A 12,177-nucleotide genomic window follows, 5' to 3' on the forward strand; every position below is an offset into this window, starting at 1 on the left:
TTCCGTGCGATTTCTTTTCTAATCAGCCTCATGGTGGCGCTATAACAGGCCGATTTATGTTTTTACCTATAAATCCACCGATCAGTGTAAAACCTTGTATGCACTCTCACATCTGACTTTTAGAGCACCACCAGGAGGCCGACTTATGTAAAACACATTTTGGGGTATTACTCCTTCAGATTTTATCCAAAAACGCAAATCAGTACACAGTATTTTTGATCAAAACGGATCTGATTTCACATGTAAAACACATTTTGGGATATTACTCCTTCAGATTTTATCCAAAAACGCAAATCAGTACACAGTATTTTTGATCAAAACGGATCTGATTTCACATTCCATCCTAATTGGCTAACATTGGCTTCCAAAACTTTGCAGGATTGGTCAGTTTTGAACAAAATGCCCCAAAATATGAACGCAGGGTGCAATTTCTGTGAAATCTTACACGCAAATTCCCACTAGGTCGAGGAATAAATGCCATCCTTTCACATTGGCATGTTATAGCGCAACCAGCAGGTCGACTTTTGCAACACACATTTGCAAAAATGCCTCAAATCATGAATGCAGCATCAGATTACCGTGAAAGGCCAAAGAAGACATGGCACTCTTTTCACATTGGACTATTACAGCGCCACCAGGAAGTGTTGGAATACTGCCCGCGGCCCAGGGTCCCTCAATGAACTGTAGCTTCCCAGTGCCGGCATCACTTATACAGCACTCACTCTCTCTTTCTTCCATTAAAATCAGATGCTTATATTTAATAGTATTGGTAGGTAGTACTGACACAATCTATGTGTACACTATTTGTGGAGCTCACTGTACAAGGACACATAATATGGCCTCCCTGTGGATCATGTGGATCAATGTCAACCAAAATCGTCCCACATGATTGGTAAAAAATCAGTCCTACTTATATTTATTCTTAAAAATATATTTAAAAACATTAAATTGAACTTGCAGACTCACTTAAACTCCTAACTGGGGCGGCCATAGCTGAGTGGTTAGTGAAGGCATTCTTTGTGAAAAACTTCAACTTCAAGGAAGCTTTACACTACAGTTTGAGGACCCAGCCTTTATTAACATTCCCTATAATCTGTTTGATATCCAAGAATTGCCCCCTGAACGTGTAATCTTGCACATTCTTTGGATGAGCCACCGGTACAAGACAAGTTGCCCTGCAAGAATAAGAGCCGGTTTTCAACATTCATTACAAAATTGTCCTTGTTTTTGTCAGAATTAAGTGCCCTACAGAGATCGCGCCGCGGTGAAACAAACACAATCGCTCTTTAAGTAAACGCAACCAAGCATGGAAAAGAAAAGCTGACCACAATCCAGCTATTGCCACCCGCGAGCGCAAGCACGAACAAGCACTCGCACGGCAATTTCACGGGACAGTGCCCGCTCACCTTGCCGCCCCTAAACTTCTCAGCGCAGCCAAAATAACCGCCCGCCTCTCATTGAAAATGAATAACTAGGACGCTGCAACCGCGCCCCGTCTGAAAGGTGCTTTAAAATAAGACATTTTCAGTGGTTGCATAGACGTTCATCATGTTCTTTTCATGTAAACATGCTGCTCACCTAACCAACCACCATGAAACCCCCATGTATACGTATGGTGCATATACATGCGCACATGCATGATCGTTCTGGGAATGGGTGCGAGCGAGCACGTCGCGTGCCAGCGAGACGTCACTGACGTGGACCATTAGGCATAATCCAGGTCACATGACCAGGAACAGGTAACCGAAATGTAGGCCTATTCATGGGTTGCATTTGTGGTGTTCTAGACAAATTGAAACACCTGTGTTGGTCCTCAACATGGCCGTTTAGGACTACAAATGCAACCCACATGGTCATTTGTAACCTGCCACACACGATTGATTGGAGCAGATTGGGAAAGCGGTTTGATTGATTGATTTAAGTATTTAGAAGTTTTGGAGAGCCAAGTCACCCCCGAACAGGAAGTTTCATTTTCTAATACAGGTAAAATCCCAGAGGCCTGATGTACTGATGTGAAAAAGTGTGAGGACTATTTACTTTTGATCGAGTAGGGGAGACGTGTGCATGTTGGTCTTGTTGGTCTTAAGCAAAATAAATACCTTTGTTAGATTTCATTTTCAATTCAGGTTGCCATAATTATCTTTTGCTGAATTGTTGTAAAAATTCTCTCTCCCCATCATTAAACCATGTTTTGCTAGAAACCTATAGATTTATTTTATCACTTTATTCCATCAGAAATCCGGAACCTGGTGAGAGAGATAGACTACTATCATGTGTGGGAAAGATGGAGACGGGAAAGAGAAGCCAATGGACGGCAACAAGAAGAATGGTGGAGAAAGCAACAAGACAACTTCAACAAGAAACGATGAGCACTGGAACGAAGTCTGGAAACGACACAGACAAGCCTGGGAAGAACAAAAAGAAAAAAAGACAGTGTGCCATCAGTGATGGAAACAATCAAGAGCTTTGCTGAAACTGGCATTGCTGCCGGTCGCGAGGCAGGAGGACTCCTAATGGGCCGCACAGAATCAAATGATCAAATAATCTTTTTAGTGGCCTCCTCAGCATATGCCATCGAGGCTTGGCTGGATTGCCAGATTATCAGAGGGCATGTCGGTAGATAGCATATACGCTTAGCTAGCTAGACAGCCTTGTACAATCTAATAGTTTCTGTCAATATTATGAATTAATTGACCTCTAGTCAATTAATTCAGTACATGACAGGGCAACGTGGGGCTTTTTTGAGGAGATATCTTCCACCCCCACATACACCATCGCCGCTGTATGTCCTGGAGACTCCCCATGGCAACGACACTTGGTATGCAGTGTTGAAAAAGGAGGAGGAGGTGCAACAGGAAGATGAGGAGGATGAGGGGTGGGTCGTGGTGGTACTTGAGCAAGGAAGCAAGTTGTACAGGAAGACAAGGTACGTTTTCCATACACCACTTTTCTTTCTTCCATACACCACTTTTAGCTTCCAGAGAAAACCCACGCTGTTGTCTTAAACCATTTTTATTCGGTGACAGTTTTCATAGGTATTTCATTTAGCCATTAAGGCCATTAAGGCCACAGACGATTGATTGGAGCAGATTGGTAAAGCGGTTTGATTGATTGAAGTATTTAGAAGTTTTGGAGAGCCAGTCATCCCCGAATAGGAAGTTTCATTTTCGAATACAGGTAAAATCCCAGAGGCCTGATGTACTGATGTGGAAAAGTGTGAGCACTATTTAGGATTCATCGAGTAGGGGAGACGTTTGTTGTTGGTCTTAAGCAAAATAAATAACTTGTTAGATTTATTTTTCAGTTCAGGTTGTCATAACTATCTTTTGCTGAATTGTTGTAAAGATTCTCTCTCCCCATCTCTCTCTCCCCCTCACCCTCTGTCTCAGACGCACCAGCAGTCATGACATACAACCAGATCATCACCATCGATATGATGTATTGGTAAGTAACAGGAGAAAACTACAATTTAAATATAAACTGTTTATTCAAGTGATGAGAAAAACAACATTGATATCATTTGGGATGGCTTTAATAACAAAGTTGATCTGTCAGAAGGCCTGTCAGCAACGCCTAGTGGCCGGACATGGTAATTAGCTACAGGCAGGTGTATTTAGTCAGTAATTGGCTTCAGGCAGTCCGAGCCAGTAGAATACTTGCCACAGACATACACGACGTTCTCTGTGTGTTCCTGTTCACTTCATCCTTTATTCATTATGTGTCCATTCATGAAAACTATGTAAGTACCTGATTTATGTTCTGAGTGTTTATTTAGCAGTTTGGTTACATCTGTACCTCAACTCACGGCCTTAAAAGGGTTAGTCATTAAACCATGTTTTGCATCACTTTATTCCATCAGAACTCCAGAACCTGCTGCTGAGAGGGATTCTAAATGAGTTGGAAAGAATGAGACAGGAAAGAGAAGAAGATAGACAGCAACAAGAAGCTGAATTGTTGTAAAAAATCTCTCCCCATCTCTCTCTCCCTCACCTTCTGTCTGTCTCAGATGCACCAGCAGTCATGACATTCAGACCGACCAACCTTTTAAATATAACTGTTTTGTTTTCAAGTGATGAGAAAAATAACATCATTTGCATGGCTTTAATATTCAGAAAGCGGTTTGATTCAATATTCATCATGCGCCCTCAGCAACAACGCCCGGTGCAACACAAGCACAATCAGCCTGGCATCAACAACAACAACAACAAGCGGGGATTGAACCCGGGACTCCCACTCGCCAGTCCAACGCACAACCAGTCGCGCTAATAGGGCTGAGCCCGATTAGCAGGGCTGTTGTCGCTGGTTCATGGCTGGTACTAACTGTGGGGGCCACATTCACCCCCCTGATCTTTGGAGCGCACCCTCGCGCTTCACACTTCACGCTGCGGATCGCCACACACAACGTGGACCTGTCCCTCACGTGAGGATATCACGCTCCTCATCCTGCCGACAACGCCAGATTGTAGTGGAGCGCAGAAGCGGGGATTGAACCCGGGACTCCCACTCGCCAGTCCAACACACAACCAGTCGTGCTGATAGGGCTGAGCCCGATTAGCAGGGCTGTTGTCGCTGGTTGATGGCTGGTACTAACTGTGGGGGCTACACTTGGAAAATCTCAAGTTACACCTAGAGACCAGCCTCGCTGCAGGTCGTGTTGGAGGAGCACTGATAGTGAGCACCACAGATTCTGGCTCACTCGTCTTCTATGCAGGGATAGTCTCAGCATATCCACGTTACACTGATAAGAACTAGATGCGTGCGCAGGGTCGGTACCAAAATTAACCAATGAAACCAGCGCTCCCCAAAACAACAGGTTTGGGGATTGGTGGGAATTGATTACATGATACAGTCAGCTGTGCATTTAGTCTCAATGTTTGTAAACAAGAAACCCGTCTATGGGCTTGCGGGTTGGGTGCATCACGAGAGCATCCAAGAATATCTAGATTCAGGCCGTTGGATGTCGGCGCATGCGTACTAAGACTCTCCGTTCTCGTCCTAAAAATCTCCGTTCGCGTCTGTTCGCGTCTGACCGTAGACGCAGTAGGTGCTCCCAAAGCGTCGCACGGGTGAAGCAGAAAGCGAGTTGGGAACGCGTCGGATGGGTGAAGCAGAGGGGGTGAGAATGGGTTGTAATAGAAGCGCTGGTGAAACGGGTGGATGGGACCGATTGCTGAAGGGGGCGTGTGCACTGCCTCCTGTGAATCTTTGTTTTTAGAGATCACTACAACACATAGCTTCAAGCCAAGCTGGGTTTTGGAACGGAAAAAGAACTGGAGCTGAAATGTTTGTGAATAATATTTGCGGTCCAATTCTCATATTTTATTCTGGTCCTGTATAATTTCATAAAAAGATGGCACTGCACTGCACCTCTATGCACTGTTCAAAGCACTGCACCTCTATGCACTGTTCCAAACCCTACTGTAAACTGTGCACTCGGACATCATTGTTTTCGGTGCATTCTGTGTTTGCAAACAGGTAATAGTGCCCATGATAGGTACATATCCAGTTAACTTGTTCATTTTTTTGTCTTTCCCATATCTTGTCCTCCTGTGACATTGTCATTTGTTGTTTTTGAGCACAATAAAAGTTTGGAGCATTTAATTAAAAGTGAGTTGTGAGCCCTTCTGTCATCTAACTGTAACATACTGAAGTTCAACCATGGAAAAACATTATTTTGTTGAAAACTGCTATACAGAGAGCAGCCCCATTGAAAGCTTGTATTGTTCATCTCAATTACTGTACTATAAAATGTAATATATTTGCAACAACACTAGAGGGGGCTGTAAGCTTTAGCACATAGCTTTGGCTCCCCTTGTTGTAATAGGGTAGCCTACTGTACATTTGGGGTCATTCTGTTTGTCTAGTGTAGCTTGAAATGGTAAACAAATAGCAGAACGACCAACAGTTAGGCTACTAAAACACAATTTAATATGCAAGCTTATTGTCAGAGACAAAGACAGGATGTAGGCCTAGGTTATATATATCCTAATTTTGTGAAGTTGGGATCACACACACACACACACACACACACACACACACACACACACACACACACACACACACACACACACACACACACACACACACTATATATATATATATTTACATCACTTGTGGGGACATTACATAGACTTCCATTCATTTTTATGCAAGTCCTGTGGCCTTACCCTAACCTCTATCCCTAAACCTACTATTTTGTCCCCACACTGTCAGAGGTCCCCTGCAGGTGACTGTGTGAACATGCGTTTAGTCCCCATAAGTATAGCTAGACAAACTCACACACACACACACCCCTAAATTCAAGAATTGTAATTACACTGCCTAACATAGTTGGAGGCCTTAGGGATTTTTCGTGCTAATCAGTCTAAAAGCGACACATTTTGCACAGATGTGGCCCAGGGCATGCTCTAATGACCTTCGGGGTCGCCACAGCGGCCAAATCAAGTTTGACTCCCATCGACTTTTCATACAGGAGGAAAATACCCAGAAAAAGAAATCTGGGTATTTAAGTAGGATGTGAGGGGTCTATAGGGCTTTGTCATGATGCTGAATCCATTGCAAGCATTTGTTTTGCACAAAAAACATTCCTTGGGCAACAAATGGCCCCCAGAAAACACCCACAAAACTGTGAAAAGTGATCAAAAGTGATGACTCATCACTGTATCATTAAACCATCGTTTTTTCACTGATGCTATCAGAGTCAAGACAGCATCAGTGACCGGGCCAACAGCACCGGAGATTAGCTGGTAACAGACGGACGAATACACGGACGGAAGGACACTGGGGCCCCATGGGTCTCCCCATGCCTTTCGGCTTGTGGAGACAATAATCCAATCGAGATTATACTCTGATACTCCTACCGCTCTGGCAGTGAGTTGCTCTGCTGTTTGTGCAAAGTGGACTCTTTGCACTGCTTGTAGATCAGTTCTCTAGTAGGTATCCATATAAGGCCTCCTCGCTCGCCATCCTGTATCTCCAGGAAATCACAGGGGTTTTCCCAGCAGAGGGATCAACCTGGCCTGTAGGCTAAAACAGGCCATAAAGAAAAGAAAATCACTATAATTAAGCAACTACATCAAAGTGCTTCAGGTAGCCTACTGTGTGACTGTGGGTGTGGGCCAATTAACACTAGCTGCAGTGGACAACTAGACCCAAATTGGTGGCTGATTGCTGTCAGCTGGCTGCCCAGCTCAGTTAACTAAACTTTGATTACATAAATCCGTTTTTTACATGAATAAATCTTCACATTTCTCACCAAAAACATTCACAATACACTTGTACCCTTTAAATCAGTGGTCCTCATCCTTTTTACGCCAAGTACCACATCAGAAAATAGCATATCTGTCTCTCCATGTATGTATACCACCATAATAATCAAATTATTGGCTCAGGAATGCAACAAAAACATCACCATAAATTCAAAGCTTCATGGGGTGTGTAACCGATAGAAATAAGCAATTTTTTTGTGAACTACCCCTTTAACTTCTGTAGTTGTCAGACACTGAGACATAGGCCTATTGAGACCACGTCTCTTTTTTGGGAGACTCCTCTGTGTACCACCAGACCACCAGTGGTACCACAGACATGTTGAGGACCACTAATTGCAAACACAAAGTGCAATGATCCGTTTTTCACTCACCAAAACACTTGGCTGTGCATTCACAAACACAAACGAGGGTTAAGGGCTGCACCCAGGTTTGACCAAACTTTTTCTCAAAAGTGGTTTAACTCTTTTTATAGGTTTGCAATCAAACTGTTTTATGGTGGTTTTCGTTATCTTTAATCAATTAACTTTTCGGTTAAGTTCTGACATTCACTCCTCTGACTGCTTCTCTCCTCTCTCGCCCGAGGTCGCAATAAGTCAAGTCGCCCTGAGGCGTCTTGTTGTGGAGGTTTTGGGACAGTCCATCTGTGTGTGCTACCGTTTTATAACACTAGGGAGCATTCGCACGCCACCGTATCACCAAGAGGACTGCAACGGTATGCAGCAGCACTTCTAACAGCTGAGTGCAGCGTGGAACTGGCTCAACGCTCTCCCCCGTATATTTGGACCGATCCTCCGTTCTTGATGATCATTGACAGTTCAGCAGCCGTTCCGTCCGTCCGTCTGCTTTGATCGTGTGGTCAGGAGGTGTCCAGAGTAGACTATCAGCTGTCTCTGTCTGCATCTGGCGCGTCTGCAACGAAGGGTGAAGCACATCGTCTGGTGTCAACTTCTGTATTCCTGCTTTTGCGACCGGTATCATTCGATCGTTTCTGGTGAGTAGGCTACGCATGTTTAGGCTGCAGGTCTGTGTTTAGACATCACTACAAAGTTGACAACACCGTAGCTTCCACGAGATTGTTTCCTACCTGCTAATCTTTGCCATTAGCCTACACATTACCTTAAAGGCTCACAGTTATTTAAGATCGAAATATTACGTTTATTTGTTAATGTTATCCTGTTGGAAAATGAAATGGAAATCAAATCAATGCAATTTGACTTCATTGCATTACTGCTGCGTGATGTTGACATGATATGCCTATTAGCATAGTGGTTTCTTTATTCCTTTCCTTTTTTTCTTCATCTTTTTTGCAATATCCTACAATTTATTTTTTATAATGATCATTACATTTGGCATTCAAGCCGTCGATCGAGCTGCTTTTTGCGTGCTGGTGTTGCGTAATATTCGCAATCTCTCAGCAGACTGTCTCAGGGGTCATTCTGCCAGAGGCAGGGTTGTCAACATTGGACTGTCAGAATCCAGGAGATTTATTTTTGGGGGGTGCGCGGAACTCCCCAACCGGGGTCTGGGGGGTCCTCTCCCCAAAACGTATTAATAGATATATTTTCGTGTGTTCTGTTGAATTTTGTGCATGTTTGATACATTTATCAGGCTTACTTTACTAGCATGTGTACAATTTCAGCCAAATATGCCAAATGTAGGTGTACAGATCTGATGACAGAAGCAAAGTAAGACATCTTTAATAATGACGTCGCATCTGTAAGTCATTACTTAAGTGAATATCTATATGATCTTGCATGCATTGCCCCCACCCCTATGCGGGGGGTCTGGGGGTCCTCCCCCAGAAAGATTTTAACATAGTAGATGTCATTTCCTGTGTTCTGGTGAATTTTGGGAGTTTGATACAAAATCCAGGAGAAATCCAGGAGATTTGCCAATCCAGGAGACTCCCAGGAGAGGGGTTCAAAATCCAGGAGACTCCTGGGAAATCCAGGAGAGTTGACAAGCCTGGCCAGAGGTGTGAGGAGACGTGAGAATGTGAGAGCATTTTGTCTGTCCACTCTGTGTCCAGTTTCAGTGCAGTGGGATTAGGTCTACTTTCTGAAAAGTCCAGTAGCTAATGATGGATGGGCACTGTGTTTGTTTTGTTATAAACTCTTAATAAGTAACATTTAATTTGGAGCCACCTTTTTCAGCGGAAAAAACAAAAATTACATCTGAGAGAATCCATTGAACTAGGTTATTGTCTGTTGTCCCCCTTTTCCAGATGACAGGCAGCCTGTGGTCTGTGAATGTCTTTCTATAGGGTGTGGTGCACCACCATACAGCTGGGTCCTCCCAGGGTTTGGAACTGGTAGCTCTGTAATCTGTCCCCGAACCACAGCACCACCCATATTCTTCCTGCATGCAGCAGCTGACTCAAGAAAATGACACAAAAGCAGTGGGCACAGAGCGTTGGTTTGGTGTGGAAAGAAAAACTATTGTCAGACTGGGTGTTGTTGGACATTGTCCAGGTAGAACAGCAGTAGAAGAGGCATTTGGTTACACCAGCTCTGCAGATACACCAAGAGGACTCCACACACACCAAGCTGGGTCCGTGGTCTTTGTGTTTTGTTTCAGGCTCTGGACAGGTCCATTTTTAATGCCTCAGGTTTTATGTTTTTCCAGCTGAACTGTAATTTATTTTTATTGCCCTGAGCACATGAGCACAGATTTAATCACAAGACCGATGTTTGCCCCAGGAAGGCGTACAATAGTTTATGCTGTGCATGTCATGATGTAAGCGCTATAAAATGAATTTAACAGAGGCAGTGAGCATATACTGTACAGTATATACATGGCATGCACTCCATATTGGCAACTTGTTCTAAACACAGATGCCTGTGAAAGCCTTTTATGGAGTTTTGGATCTGTATTAGGCTAAGAACCAGAACCACATTGGGCCTTATGGGGCTCACGAAGTTCTCCGCTCCGGAGGGCTCAAGTCCTCTCAAATTATGTCACATTCCAGATGCCCTAAAATGCAGGCTGAAGTCTCTGATGTTTGATATGGAAGCACGCACGAACACGGGCATGCGCATGATCTCTCTCTCTCTCTCTCTCTCTCTCTCTCACACACACACACACACACACACACACACACACACACACACACACACACACACACACACACACACACACACACAGGGAAATACAGAAGTAGTAACAGTAACAATAATAGTAAATATAATAGTGTAAAAGCCTCCAGATGTGCTCAGTTTGTGGCCGTGATGGACGCAGGCTCTGACTGATCTCTCCTCCTGACCACTTAACAGCCACTTAACTCACTCCATCTCAGGCCTCATGGAAGCCATTCATCTGAGCTCCCCTTCAGGTGACTTCCTTAGATGACGGAAGACGAGGGGTAGACTTGAATTAAGTCCATAAATGGCAAAAGGCCAGAGGGATGATGGGAGTAGAATACTGCTGTACCGTGCCGTTGGAAACAGATTCCTCTTACTTTGTCCTGCCATGTCTCTCTGGTTCTGTGCAGGAGATGAATTGGTGTGCCATTTTCGGTGAAGCAGCAATGCGGTAGTCAGTGGGTGTGAGTGTGAGTGCGTGTATTCAGTTCTTTCTAGCGCAGTTGACCCAGACAGAGTCGTTTTTCTGCCAGCTTCCTTGACAAGAGAGCCTGCTGAGAGACTAAGAGATGAATTCTAATTGATAGAGTGAAAGACAGAAAAGCGATAGTATGTTTTTGTTTGTTTGTTTGGGCATGGGGTTGGGGGAAATCCTGTCACTGGAAGGTCATGTTCAAAACTTAACTGCAAGATGTTAGGAGAAGGATATCAAATGGAACATAACCACCTTAGACTACTAATCATTGTGTATATCCCTGCGCTGTCTGCATAGTAACCTCGATACATGAACATGAACAGTTTTACTCCCTTCAGACATATTATGTTTTGATTGTATTGATTGATCGTATTGTATTGTGTACTCTTCTGCTTTGGCAATGTAAACGTATGTTTTGTCATGCCAATAAAGTCCTTCGAATTGAATTGAATTGAATTGAGACAGAAAGCGTGGAGAGAGGCAGAGAGTGTGTAGATGGATAGAAAGAGAGAGAGAGAGAGCATGGATGGAGAGGTGGGGAGAGAGAGTGTGGATGGTTTGGTAGAGAGAAAGAGAGATGACCTCATCCATGTTGACTGAGGCACTCGTTTGACACTTGAGCCCCAGCGGGGAGGTTTAGGACGGGGCACATGCGGGCCGTGTATGACCATGCCATATATGGCATGGTGTGTTGGTGCAAAATAGAAAGGATGGGAGAAATAACAGTGTGTGTGCGTGTGCATTTGAGATGGTGAGGGAGCGGTTTGGCATGTAGGGACGGATGAGGATGACTGCTTGGATGTTCGCCACCTCATAACGCAGCCAGCGTGAAGTCCGGTTTACATGAAGTCTGGGTCATGTTTCTGACACGTTCTTGGCCGTGTAAGTTTTGTGGAACCATGGATCCGTGAATCAAGAAAAACAATTATATTTACTTGATATATTGTTTTTTTTTTTGGGGGGTCACCTCACCTCCCCTGCTCCATTATTTTGCAGTCTACCACAGGCGCATGCATGCATACACACACACACACACACACACACACACACACACACACACACACACACGCTCACTAACACTATAGGATCCTAATGCGTCCTAAAAGCCTGCCTCAGCAAGCAACAAAGGAGTGTGAGTCACGGCAATGATGCGGTTGGCGGTTGCCCCCGGTAACACCGCGAACAACATTCTCGGGCCACTACCGTCACTCTAGTAGGTGTGAGCCAGCCCCACTTGCACTTATTATAGTGGACAAAAATAATACCACCCCCTCTCTCGCTCTTGCTCCTCTCATTTGTCTTTCAGTGTGCAACGAACACTCTTTTTGAGCGGTGGTCACAACGCTCCTATACG

Source organism: Nannobrachium achirus (genome assembly GCF_963921795.1).
Source record: "Nannobrachium achirus genome assembly, chromosome: 23".
Taxonomy (NCBI): domain Eukaryota; kingdom Metazoa; phylum Chordata; class Actinopteri; order Myctophiformes; family Myctophidae; genus Nannobrachium; species Nannobrachium achirus.